This window comes from Callospermophilus lateralis, chromosome 7 (genome assembly GCF_048772815.1).
Source record: "Callospermophilus lateralis isolate mCalLat2 chromosome 7, mCalLat2.hap1, whole genome shotgun sequence".
Classification (NCBI taxonomy): domain Eukaryota; kingdom Metazoa; phylum Chordata; class Mammalia; order Rodentia; family Sciuridae; genus Callospermophilus; species Callospermophilus lateralis.
The window spans coordinates 90,635,093-90,650,063 of record NC_135311.1 but is presented as its reverse complement, the minus strand read 5'-3'; the positions used below and the strand labels follow the sequence as shown (position 1 = coordinate 90,650,063).

At 35.2% G+C, this 14,971-nt stretch overlaps 1 protein-coding gene across 10 annotated transcripts in view; it reads left to right on the top strand.

The window, feature by feature from the left end:
* Sgip1 (SH3GL interacting endocytic adaptor 1) overlaps positions 1–14,971 on the top strand; it is a 200,215-nt gene that overhangs the window by 162,324 nt on the left and 22,920 nt on the right. The window lies entirely within an intron of this gene.

Sequence of the window (14,971 nt, the reverse complement as noted above, 5' to 3'; positions counted from 1 at the left end):
TCTGTTTTATAGAGTTGTGATCAAGATTAAAGCCAAGTCCTGAGTTCAATGTATGCAAAGCACTTCAAAAATTTTAACTTGTCCCGCTGTTATCCAACTTCAAATATCCCTTGTTTATAACATGGCTATGTTCTATGCAGTTCTTGCCTCCTTGGGAGGAGTTTGAGTAGCAGACTTGGAGCATTCTAGTTTGCTTCCACATAAAACAGCTGACAACTTGGTTTGCTGTGAATTGCTACACTTGGCCTCCCTCCTTGTTAGCAGTGACAGCAAGTGATCTTTGCTGCTTATGGAGCAAGACAATGATTCGGAAGTTAGTTCCACCTCCCTGCTGCACACACCCACCTCCCCAAAAGCCCATCATTAGAGCTGACTTGTAGAGACTAATGATCTGCCTGGAGGCACACTCCTCAGGGCTCAGTAATGCCAGGCGGAAATCTATAACCATTTTTTTTTTTTTTACTATGTGATTTATGAATTAAGGCATTTCAACAGAATTGACAAGTAATTCTAACCTTCCGGAGAAAAGACTGGGAAAGCTAAGAATCCCATAGGTAACTACCTCACCTGTGGATGGTTCTGAGCCTTTGTCAGACAATAAATTTTGGGTTTATTATGAGTCTTTGTAAAAGAGCTGTGAACAGATTGAGGCTGCAAACTCCATTACAAAGTACTCTTTTTATGGGCTGGGAGTATAGCTTAGTAGTAGAACAAATGCTTGGCCTTGAGATCCATCCCCAGCACCATAAAAATAATAAATAAGTAAAATAATAAAATAAGAGGTTTTGTGAACTCTGACTACCCCAAAAAGACATAAATGACTGATGAAGGTATACTAGCAGTTCAAAGAGATGATGTCAAAACTCAGGAGAATCTCTCATTTCTAAGTGCTTTAATGTATCAGAAATGGATATATTTAATTAATGTCACATATACCCCAAACATATTTTAGACAGTCACTTATGAAAGTTCTTTGCTAGCTATTAACTACTATAAAATGTAATCATTTCCTAAAATAATAATTAACATTAATGAATACCTAATATGTGCTAGCCATGTGCTAAGTCATTGACACTAATTGCTTCATTTATTAAATCAAAGATTGATTTGAAGCCATTAATATAAGCCATTGCCCTCAGGCTCATAACCCTTCTGTGTTCAACTACTTTCTCCTCATTTCTGTCAGAGTATGGGCTGTCAGCAGACAGGAGATATTACAGACTTGCTCCTCTCTTCTGCTGGCTCTGCTGGAATTCCCCAGAACACAGTGGGTACAGTCTTGAGGCCTCTTTTCTTGCTAGCACACAGGCAGCATCTGCTATGTACAATTAAGTCTCTTAATCTATTATTCAGAGTAATGACAGCATGGCCTCCCTCAAGAGATGACTGAGGGGCTCAGAGCATGCCTCCCAGAAAACACAAGAGGCTCTTCTGGAGAGGGTCACCAGAGAGCAGGGACAATGCTAAATTTCCAAGACTGCTTAGGTGGAGTTACAGTCATCATTGAGGAGAAGGGTTCAGGAAGAGGAAGAACAAGATTTTGCCTGTTGTGGACTCTACTCCCAGCTCATTCCCCTGGTACTCGCAGCTGAAAGAGCCACCGTACAGGCATTCCAACATGAGCAGTAGCCTTCTTCCTGCTTCTCCATTCACAGCTACTTGCCCCCTCAGCAGAAAAACTTTCAGTTGCTTTCAAAATTACCAGCACCCACTTTTTAACTATAAGGAACCAATCAAGAAATAGAGAAGAAATGTAGAAACCTCGATGTTATTTAAAATCCCAAAATAATTCCCAATGTCTATTCATAATATTTTTTCCACAATACAAAAATAATGCATGTTCATTACAGAAAAGTTGGAAATATAGAAAAGTACAAAGAAAATGAAATAATCTATAATCCAATAACCATAAACACTTTGGTTATTTTGGTTTATTTCAGTTCTAATATTTGTCATGTGACTATGTGCATAAGTGTGTGTGTGTGTGTGTGTGTGTGTGTGTGTAGTTTATAATAGCATACATACAGTATATGATTGTGCATCATTTTCTGTTAATATATGATAAATGTTTTCCTTGTCATTACAAAAAAGCTGAAATTTGAAAATCATAGTTTTTTTATTTAGGTCATGATATTAATTTAAACACAACAAATTTTTCAAACAATATGGAAAAGCTTAAATAAAAAGTAAATAACACTCCAAAATCATAATCTATAGAGATGATTAGTAGAGATAACAGTTTTAATGTTTTGTAAAAATTCTTGAAGAAAACCTTCTTGTGAGTATGTGTGTGTTGTGTATATTGTGTGTGTGTGTTGTGTGTGTGTATATATATATATATATATATATATATATATACACACACACAACACACACATACGCATTTACTTGATCCCAAAAATGCATTCAATAGCATATAATCCATTAGTTTAACAACTTTTCAGAGGCAAAATAAACTTTGTTAAATGTAGAAAATATTTGTTTTTTAACCATTGATAGAAAAGTACAAACCACTATCTTCCATATAACCATCAGAAGTAGAACCTAAACCTGCTTCCTATTCAGAATCTATAGATTTGTTTGAATCATGTCTGGCCAATGGTTATGCTTAATATCACAGTGACCTGGCTTTTTAATACCTTATGTTTGTAGTCTTGACCTGTTTATACCCTTTTAATTGATAGTCTAATTTTGCAACACATCAAAACTCTCCGAATTTTCAGAGTTGCTTTATAAATTGCTGCAAAGTAACCAGCTGTCCTGAAAGTCAGAAGTTTTTGGCAGATGGAATCTTAGTGCCTGAGTTTTCCTTCATGATGCATGAGTCAGTCATAACCTACTTGTTCCATCTTTCAAAAGTCTGTGGTTTAGAGTCCAAAGAATGTGGCACTTTCTCCTGTCTCCAGCAGCAAAGACAGGTATATGGCAGTTAATAATCTCTGAACTAGAAACTCTTCAGTGTCTTACTGAATCAGAGTAGAATTTATTTTCTTCTTTTCCAAATGTAAGTTAAAATTTAGACACATGAGGAGCTATCAATTTAAGTAACTCATAAGCTCAACAGAGGAGAACGTGAGATGAGCTGCTAAGTTCTACTTGTGGTTACATTCCCAAGGGCATGAGCAAAGATCATGGTGGCCCCTGCTCTGTTAGCAGCTGGCAGGTTTCTTTTGACACTGATTACAAGCTGTATCTCAGGTTCAGAAATGTTAAGATGGTTTCAAAAGTTTGTGTTTTTATAATAATAAAGGAAATACATACGATTTAGTGCAATTAGAATATACTCAGCTTGGTAACCTTCAATCAACATTTTAAATTTACTTTATATAATAAGTATATGTAATTGTGCATACACCTCACACAACTCACTCACACAATCTGGCCTTTTCAACAAATATTTTGTTGTAGGAAAAAAACACACTAAATACAGGATTTTATAAACACTGGTAGGTGAATAAGTGCAACTTTAATGGTAAAAACAAATTAAAGAGGCAAAACCTACAAGCATTTGCCTTTAGGAAAAAGGGTATTTCAGATCCCATTCAAGACACAAGTGTGACTCCATCTCCTGGAGCAAAACATCAGTTTTGCTTTCTTAGTTCAACAAGCCCATTTAAAACAGTTTCAGAATGGAGGCAGGAAATGACATTGAGCCCAGAGCAGTAACACTTTCCCAATCCCAGCAACTCCAGAGGCTAAGACAGGAGGATCACAAGTTCGAGGTAGCCTCCACAACTTAGAGAGAACTCTAAGCAACTTAGTAAGACCCTGCCTCAAAATGAAAAATAAAAAGGGCTTGGGGGGGCTGGGATTGTAGCTCAGTGATAGAGTGCATACCTAGCAGGTGCAAGGCACTGGGTTCGATTCTCAGCACCACATAAAAATAAATAAATAAAATATAGGTATTGTGTCCATCTACAACTTTAAAAAAAATTTTTTTTTGAAGGGCAAGGGATGTGTCTCGGTGGTTAAGCACCCCTAGGCTTAATTCCTGGTACCAAAAAAAAAAAAGTGACACTGAATGAATTACTAGGAATTCTTTATTTTTAACTTTCTATTGGCACTTGATTAAAAAGACTCCATGTCACACTTTATGGTAGACTGTGTGTTAAAGCCTGTGCTCTAAATATTTGTTTTATTTAAAACAGGATCTTATAGAACCTTGTTTTCAAATACATCTATCCTTCCTGGTATTGTCATAAACCTATACACATTATATATTACACTGTCCTCTTGGAATATAGTTTAGAATAAGATTGGCTGCTGTGTGTTGTGCAGTAATCCAGTTATGTGTCTCCTTTACCCTCACTGTTGTCATTCTTTCAATATCTTTCAATATTCTTTCAATACTGTAGGTTTTGCCTCTTTTCTTTGTTTTTTTGTTTGTTTGTTTGTTTTGTTTTTTTTCCTTTTTTTCCAGTTTGGGAGAAACCATGAAGTAGTCTAACCTGGCAAGTTTTAGTCTAACCTGGGAAATAATCTAACAAGAGAACTGTCTCCTTGTTCTATCTCCAACTCCTTGATGTATATCATCATTTTAATGGTTCAGTAGTATTATATTATATAAATGTATCTATTGTTTATTAACAGATATTTAGGTTTTTACCTCTCTTTTCTAATATATACAATGGTATAAGGAATATCCTTGAACCTGTAGCTTTTTGTACTTGTCTAAATGTATCCTAAAGATGCATGAGGCACTGGGTTTGATCCTCAGCACCACATTAAAAAAATTAACAAAATAAAGACATTCTGTCCATCTACAACTACAAAAAAAAATTTAATGGAGTTGCTGAGTGAAAGAATATGCATATTTCAAATACTACTACTATTGCCAAACATGCCTCCAAAATGTCCATCACAGCATTATGATTAACAATGTTTTCATGCCCTTACCTACACAATTGTGTCAGTATTTTTATCTTTACAATCTAATAGGGAAAATGCAATATGTAACTTTTTAGCTTCATTTCCTAATTACTGAAAACTTTTTTTAGTATCTGCATAATGCTACATTCCATCACTATTCATGATTTATTTCACCCACTTTAGTTATTAGATATGTAAATTGTTTGAAGTTTTACCCCATGCAATGAATATCTTTACACATGATTCTTTGGCCTTAAGATATTTTTCTTAGAACAGGTATTTAAAATTGGATTTATGGACTAACATTATGAACCTTTTAAAGATTCATGGTGCACATTGCCAAACAGCTTTCTAGAAAAATTTTGCAAAATTTTACTTCCACAAACATCACATGAAAGTGTCAATTTTATTATATTCTCAAAAGTATGTAGTATTAGCTTTTTCAGATCTTTTATGATCTTTAAAAGCAAAAATTGTTTTCTTCCTATTGCATTTCTTTGATTACTAGTGATGCTGAACATATTTTAATACTTTTTAAGGTATTTATGGTTCTTCAGTGAATATTTCTGTTTCTTTTAAAAGTCTTAATATTTCCCAATTCTATGTGAGAATAGGTTAGTATATTAACTCAAGGCAGAATCTTCTAGCAGCCACCACTTCTTTGAAAATACCCAGCAAACTTGCCACATGGGGACCATATTCCCCCTGCCTTAGATGTCATTTCTAGAACTTCTAATTCTCCTCATCCTCACCTGACTCTTGCTTTTTCCATCCAAGTAACTGGACATGTTTCATTGTCTACCTACCTGTGTTGGCCTTGCTCCTGTTTGATTTGAGCCTGACCCAGGCTTTCTCTAGCTTCTTATTCCTGAATCCCTTGACCATGTTCACATATTTCCAGGCTCAAGGATTAACTACATGGCTCATAGGAAAACCATCTCCTGGCTTGACCAGAACCTCCTTCCCTGTATTTGGTTCCCTTGGAAAGTCCTTTCTAGAATTTTCCCCCCAAAATCTTGACTAAATCACAAATAATCATAGCACTTCAGATATGACTCATTCAGTATAAGTTTGAAGATAGAAAAATTACTATTCTTTAATAAATCCAGTACCTTACATTTTTCTCAAGTTGTTGAGTTATATGAAAACATTCACATCCTTGGCCCTTTTAAACATATGGATCAGTGCTTCTCACACTTGTTTTTCATTATTCCCCTTTCACTTATTCAGAGATCCCTTTTAGATTTATTTTTTTTACTTCTATTCCCCAATAGAATGTTAATATCACATGTGTAGTATACATCTGACTATGTACTTTATGTATATTTGTGTGCTTTATATATTTAAAAAGTAGGATTTTGTTCATAATTTTCCAAGAACTAATTTTTACCTCCTTTGAGGTGACACTAACCCATTAAGAATGCATGCTATATGGAGTAAATCTTACCAATCCATAGGGTAAGCATTCAATTACAGGGTAGGGTTTAAGAATGTAATTGAAGTTACATTGACTTCAGTCTCAGCTCCTCTACTTGCTGTAGAATACATTACCGATGGCAAATCATTAATTTTACTAAGCTTTCATTTCTTCCATGATGAAATATACATAATAATGGTATGTGCCTCTAAGAGATGTTTTGAGATGGGAAGACATATGCATGTGAATAATTCCATGCAGTGGCCATTCCAGTAAGTGCTTTGCATAAGTTTGCTCTCCATATCATTATTCACATCCTTCATAGTACCAGGCTATAGCTGGCTCAATTTCAGATCAAACTCTCAGTGCTGTCAATGTGAAAATGCTTAGGATTTGGCAATAAGAGTCCTCATGCTAGACAAAGAAAACAGTAAATTCTTACCTGAGGAACTTAGTTGAATATGTGGCTTGCTATGGCTCTGGTGATGAAAACAAAGCACAATTTTCCCATTTTCCGAGTTGAACAAAGTAGGCATTAATTTTGGGTGACAATTTAAGAATGCTAAGGAAAGACTCAGTTTGAAGAAAAATTCACTATGACAAAAAATATTAGTTGATTCCATGTTTCTGGACTACACAGAATTTTAAAAGCAAAAGTGTGTGTGTGTGTGTGTGTGTGTGTGTGTGTGTGTGTATGTGTAAACCAGGGCAGGGCAGGTAGGCAAGGCAAGGAGAAAGGCTGAAAACAATTGTAACCCTATTTTCTTATACCTTGGGGCTGTTTGTATGGGAAAGCATGGAGCCAGATAGATCTAGGTGTGAATTCTGATTCCACTACCTTCTGATTATAAGAACATGGGCAAAGACTAGTTTCTCTCTTTCTTGATCTGTAATATGTGCTAATGCCCAGCCAGACACACAGCTGTATTCATAATTAAATGATGAACTATGTGTAAGGCATAAAAGCCAGTGTCTAGCCCAAAGCAGGTACTCGATTATATTGGCTCCTTGCCTTTTGAATGATATTGGCTCCCCACCCTTTTTCCTTTATTGACACTGAGAAGGTCAACTGATGCTACTCACCTCTCTACACAAGAAGCCAAGGTAGCATTTACAGAGGAAAGCTTCTTGACGTTTTTAAGCCTCAGGCTGGTCAACTATAAAATGGTGATAATAATATGTTTTCCATAAAAGCGTCAGCTTCCATAAAGCAAACATATGGAATATTTAATGTCATCCCTGGAATTCAAAAAGTATATGCTCAGATTTACTTTCATCATAAAAGTATTATTTTTAGATTAAATAAAAGTATTAAACTGTCAAAACTCCCCAAAATTTAGTCTGTAGATTTTTATATGCAGCATGAACATACATGTACACTTACAATACACATATATTTTTTACCATGTGAACCAAATGTAAATCATAACATTCCAAAATGTAAAGGAAAAGATCAAATTTGACTCTTCTTTCCCCAAATTTATCCTAAATTAAAAAAAAAAAAAAAGCTGCTGTGACTTTTTTTAGAATTACTTTATTAATCATCAATTCAGCTCATAAGATCACATAAGTGTGTTCTCACATTTTCAATTTAAAGTCTCATAATACTGTTCTTTCTACTGACCTAGGAAGAACTTCTAATCTCCTCACGTCCCCTCCTGTGCACACAGCCTTGAGGGTAGCCTGAAACAATACATTGCATGTGATGACTGTTGGTAGATTTGTCCTCACTGCTAGTGTAATGGCTACCAGTGCATTGAATACTCTGTACCAGGTACTGCAATTCACACAACTGGTGAATCCCTACCCAAACTGTTCAGTTTTGGTGACCTTGCAGTTAATGGATTCTGAAGGCAAGCAAAGGTCATGATGACATAAAAGTATTTACTTCTAACATGAATCTTCATTCCAATATCCATTTTCCCAAATTAACACTAGCACATATCCCCATCCATTATATGAATGCAGAGCCAGTAAGTTTTTTCATAAATGTCTGACCTTACAAACAATGGCTGTACTATCCAAATACGGTGAGTGTATCTTATTACAGATAAGATAACCTTAACAGGGATGCAGCATTCTATGAAGTCAATGAAAGTGATTATGTAAGTCTGCTTCAATCACAACCAAAGTCGTTGTCCATTGAGTTGACAGAAATAAAACTATTAACAATTAAGGACAAAGGGGGGGAAGTTTGCTTATATCATAGCCACCTTAAAAGAAAAATCAAGAAATTGAGAGGCCCTTAGCAATAATGGCTTCATTTATGGTCAGGAATCAAAGCCAACTCTGAACCTCAGATGGTATGGAAAGCTATAATACAATTTTACTGAAAAAAAAATTTTCCCTTCCTGAAAATATCAGCACAAATCATTTGTGTTCATTTTAAGAACTTATTAAGTAGCATTGTAGCTCAATATTGTTAACAAAAGATCTTTCCACAAGTTTGGTTTATGACAATTTAGAGTCTCAAACCTTTCTCTCATTATATACCATGAAATTTTAATACCCATTTTACCATGAAATACTAGTATCCATTTTAAATACATTAGTTTTAAGCAACTTTCTTGATATTGACTATTCTCAGATAACAAGGTCATCCTATATTATCATATTTAATCCTCACAATATCTGTGAAAAGTATCCATTTTACAATATGATGAAGCCAAAACTCAAAGAGAGATTAGATAATTTTCCCAGGTTCAGATTATAGATTTGTTCATTTGAATAAAATAAGTATGCATTTAGTCAATTTTTGTCTCCTACAGGCATAAGTACTATACCAAGCACCTTAAACAGATACAACAGCCATTTATCTGACCTGTGACAAGTTAGGCATGTATACACACAATTCATTTTTGTTTTAAAAACAAAATTTTCGTGATTAAAAAAAAACCAAATCCCAGTCTATCTTCAGTCTCAGTGAAGAATTACATTTGTAGTTTCATCTACCTTTGTTTTCCTAAAGGAAACATCTATTCAATTTTAGATAAGCATCTCTAATTCCACAACCTCAGTAAAGCTCACCCTGACACAATAACAGCAAAAAAATAAAACTAGAATGTTTTTTTAAATATGTTCCATGTTAAGGACTTCACAAATGTTATTTGGTGTTCACCACAAGTCTTTAATATGGACCCTTTTATTGATATTATCTTAAAGATGAGGAAACTGAGTCACGGACTTTAAATAGTTTATCCTTAGTCATACAGATTACAAGTGGAAAAGCCTGAAATTTATACCCAAGTCAATATGACTCTAGAGCCCAAGTTTTCTTTACTTAAAACCATGTAATAGCATCTCCTCTACCATGCACTTATCAATGCAGTGAAATAATTTTATAGTCCTGTCAATTGAACTATCATCTTAAGCTCCTAATTGCACTTATTGTTTTTATTTAGTGTTCCATTCATTTGTATCTTTATTTTCTGAAAGTTTACACCTTTGTGTCCCCACCATTCTCTCATACATAGTGGAAGCGCAACCCATACGATAGATCCACACAAATCACCAGTGAAGGGGGACTATTTTTAGGGAAGCTTATTTCTCTATTAGAAAATTGTTCTTACTATAAAAATTTTTAAATGCCTATAAAAATCTTAAAATCATAGGATCCTAAAACAGAGAGTATTCAGTGATTGCCTTCATTTCTTGGTTGAGAGAAACTAAGGTTAATTGACTTCCCCGAGGTCACAAAGCTATTAACTTGAAGATACATAGCCTTGACCTCTGGTCCCCTGAGTCATTGACTAGGATATTATTTCAGGTATTATAAAACAATTTCCAGATCTTTCTTTTAGTCCTCTCAGCCATAAGGATTGAATTTCTCACCATCCTGGACATTCTCCTGGTTTCATTCCAGTTTCCAATAATCCTATTAAACAAAGATTCTGGGGTTCTGTGGAGGAACAAAAGCATTCATTTATTACTAATAGCATTATGATTGAGTATAATCGTTATGTAAAATGTCCTGGCATTCTTTTTTTTATTTATATATGACAGCAGAATGCATCACAATTCTTATTACATATATAGAGCACAATTTTTCATATTACCCTGGCATTCTTAACAGTTAAAAATGATCTGCTTTTTGGTTTGGTCCCAAACCAAAAAGGAATAAAATTAAGGAAATAAGGAAATAGTTTAAAAGGAGAAGATCAATTCAATTTATGCAAAGATGAATTTCGATTAGTACCTAGAAATGGCCCAACTGTACGATAAGGTTTGTAGAATAATAAATAGTTGTGGGAAATGATAGGAAAAACAGATAGCAATGAGGAAAATTATGTAATAAAAGAAAAAAGAAAAATCCAAAATGGCATACTATAACATGTATAGGCATGTCCAGAAAGTAGAGTTGTAAACTGTGAGTCTTTTAAGGTAAAAGAACGTATTTGGAAATGCTTAGTGTTCTGTGTGTTTCTGCTTCCTTGGAAATTATGATGAGATCTACAGCAAGGACTATATGCCCAAAGGTAGGCATAGCTAGGTAAGGGCTGTTGGAGGAAGTCGGAGGACACAGATCATGAGAGAGAAAGCTAAGTCAGACTCCAGATGGCCTTGTACATCACAAGTTGTAGTGAACTAGTGTCCTCATTGCAATCTCATATGCTTTTGAGCCATGCATAAAAACAACGAAGATAGTGAAACCATCACTCCCAGTGGTCTTTCTTTTACTCCTCCTTTAACACAGCCCAAGTTAGCTGAAGTGATTGGAACCCAACAATAGAAAGCTGATTAGCTGAACCCCCAGAAGGGTTTTTTCCCTCACACATTCTTCTACCAAATCAGTCTTCCTCAAGCTACAATTGTTTGACTAATTTTTAAACTTGATATGTAAGCATTTCACACTGATTTGTGCCAATATTTTTCTAGTTATTGCCAGCTAAGTATCCTAAAAAATTTGAGAAATTTTTGAACATTTCAATAAGCTTGTTATTATTTTAGATAACCTCTGTATAAGTTGTTCAATTATGATAATTATCATAAAATAGCTCATTATTATTCAGTGTTTTATATGAACAAAGTGCTGGGCTAAATGCTCTAACTTATATTATCCTAAGAACAGGTCTACAAAATGGGTATTATTACATCATTCCTGCCAAAGATCATTTAGATAATGAGGGCAGAGACAGAGCTCAGTCCTAGGTGTGTCTAATGTCAAATGTCATGCTCTTAGCCTCTACAATGTGCTATTTCTGAGCATTTTTTCTAGTTTTATCTAAGGAACTAAAGAACCCAAACTAAGTACAGACCTCTGAGATCATTTCCCAGAGAGTTTCTCCTCAAAACAAAACAAAACAAAAAAGACATGGAACCCCTGATTCATGCTCATTAGATATTGTGATTCATCTGTCAGACTACTTAGAAAGATTATTATCCACCCAACTTTCACTATTCACAAGAATGTCATGAAAGACTACTAAATGCTTTGCAGAATTAAAAAATAAATACCCATAACATTCTCTTTTATATATGAACATCTGCATTTCTCACCAATTTTCTTTTCTTTTTAAGAAGTCTCATCTCATTATTGTCTCCTTCATTAAATTGTCTACCACAATATAGCCAATGTTATCTAAACTAAAGCTCACAGCCCCCCTCTCAAATATTTCAGGAGACTCTCATCTTCAATTGAAGGTGTTCTAAACTCAATTCCAGTACCCTCAAGGATCTTATGGAATTTATAATACTTCTTCAAATTACATAAATTAGATAGATAGATAAATAGATAGATAGATAGACAGATAGATAGATACTTTGCTCAGAAAAACACCCAGGATTTGTATAAGATTGTCAAAAAGAAAGTATGATTTTTTTAAAAAAAGAAACTATGATTTTAATGCCTAAAAATCATTTACAAAATAAAGATAAATTTTCCTAAACATTTATACAAAACTCTTGATGACCTGAGATTCATCTATTTCCATGTCTCACCCTCCGGTACCCACTGCACTCCCCTCCTCACACTGACAACACATTCCCTGTGCTTTCTCAAAAGGCCATGTGTCTGCTCAGGCCCACATACAAGTGCATGCTGGTCTCCTTTCTCCTCCCCTTCATGAGACCTTATTCATCCTCAAACCTCAGCTCCAGTATCATCTTCTCAGTGAAGCCTTCCTTGACCTTTTCAAACAGCAGTTGAGCTTTGCTCATACCATTCTTTAAAAGCATTTATAGAATTACTCTAGCATTTGCAGGTTTTTCTGCCCCCTCACCAATCCCAACTTCCAATCAAAAGGTGACTGTGAGTATTCTAGCCCTCTCACCACTGTGGCCCTACTTTAACCATTACTTAGGGAAACACTTCTCCTCCAGAACCTATTAGTCACTCAATAAATATTTGAATGAATGAATGAGCAAATAAACCGGGTAACAACATTGCAAAGTAATGGCCTCTTTTTATTGTGCCTTCGTTATTTACAGATTTGTATAGACTTTGCCTTACTGAGATCCAACAATGGATAATTCAACATATATTTACAAAAGGTCAATGTAATTCTGGTTCTGGGTTAGGGAATGTGGCAGTGCCATAAAAGAAGCTCATGCCTTAGTTCCATCATTTTAGGAGTTTACAATCCCATAGGCAACAAAGACTTAGATAAAACACACTCACTCTATAGTGCTATAGGTATTTGCCTGACCTTAAATAGTACCACAATTGCCTATAGGAGGTAAAATAATATAATCCTTAGATTATGTATGAATCTTTAATTCATACAAAATCTCAGTTAACAATTTTAAATTGTTTATATACCAGCTATGTAAGACTAGCAAGTTATACAAAATCTCTGAGCCTTGGTTCTGGGGTTAGTCAGTTTTCCATTACTGGGACAAAATACCTGAAATAATCAGCTTAAAAGGAGAAGGGGTTTATTTTGGCTCATGATTTCAAAGTTTTCAATTTATGGTCGCCTGTCCCTGTTGCTTTGGGCCTGTGACAGCACGTGGTACCTCATGGTGGGAGCACGTGGCAGAAAAGGTCAGTTCTTGTGACAGCAAAAAGCAAAAAAAAAGAGAGAGAGAGAGAGAGGCTGAGGTCCCAATGTCTCTGTCAGGACCATACCCTCAATGATCTACTTCTTAAAGGTTCCACCACCTTCTAATGGTGCTATAGGTTAATGACCAAGCCTTTAACATATTGGCACTTAGGAAACACTAGATCCAAACTATAGCAGTTTTGTCAACTGCAAAATGAAGATAATACTCTCTTCCAACATAGACACACAGCAAGTGTACAACAAATAATGGTGGTGGAGGTAACCCTTATAGTGAAGGTTGATGGTGAAGACACTGCTGCTGCTAATACATATTTAACTATATGGGCTGGGGATGTGGCTCAAGCGCGCTCGCCTGACATGCGTACGGCCTGGGTTCCATCCTCAGCACCACATACAAACAAAGATGTTGTGTCCGCCGAAAACCAAAGAATAAATATTAAAAAATTCTCTCTCCCTCTCTCTCTCTCTCTTTCTCTCTCTCCTCTCTTTTAAAAAAATGCCTGAAATATTTATAAGTGCTTCAGGACAAGGATCATGTTTAATATATCATTGCATCCTCAGTACCTAATATGGCACCTGAGACACAGTAGATATTAAAAAATGTTTGTTAAGTTAATTGTCAGTTACCAAGTCCAAACTATTGGGAGCCAAGAGAAGACAGAAAAGAAAGCAATTAGCATGAACTAGAACGATCACGAAGGGTTTTATCGAGGAAGGAAGTATACAGAAGGTAGAATTTTTGCATAGCTGGAGAAGACAGAAGTTACTGAAAGCAGAAGAAAACAACTCAACACTAGCATATGCCAGAAGTGGGGAGAAGTGAGCATGAGACATAAATACTATTTACTCTACTGTCAGTACCATGCCTCGAGATTAGTAGCGAAGATGGCAATTCTAACCCTTGGTGCATTTGGAAGATACAGGTTACAGCAAAATGATACAGTTGAATCTTTCATATAGACAAACTGTATGGTATAGTGGTGAAAATATGAGCTTTCTAGAAAGACAAATTTAGGTTTACCCTTTTGACCTTCAGCTTTCTCTTCTACAAAATGGAACCAGCAGCCCTTTAGGCAAAGATGGAGTTGAAATGAGATAATCCATGTAAGGCACTTAATGAATGTGGTGTCTGGTACACAGCAGGTGTTCAATAAAGCAGGATAGCTGCTGATATTTTAACAGTGTGAATTGGTGCATTTATGTGCTTGTAATTAAGCACTATGTACATTTTGGTTGTATATGTTTTTAGATATGTAAACTTGAGCTTACTTGAACTAAGAATAATTGAATTTTTCAAAATGAAAATAATCCAGAAAGGGACAGTGTGTGTAATATGATACCACTTGACTGTTGGGCCCTTCCAAAGTTTTAAGTGTGAGCAATTGACTAGGTTGAATGCTCAAATGGGAAACAGAAAAGTAATGATCTTATTTATTAACTACCTGCTGCACAAACTGTCATGCAAAATACTGCCTCATGCTTTATGCAAGACATTTGAAAACTCTTGTGACTTTGTTCTGCTTGGATTTTCTTTTCTGTAGTGATACGTAATTGAATGAATTTCAAGTGTGTTTGTCTGTAAACCAGCCAAATATTTCCTTTCAAATACTTGAGCTCTATGTTGAATATGCATACAGAGTTATAGTTCTTAGCACATTTTTTAGCAATAGATTTTATACCTTAA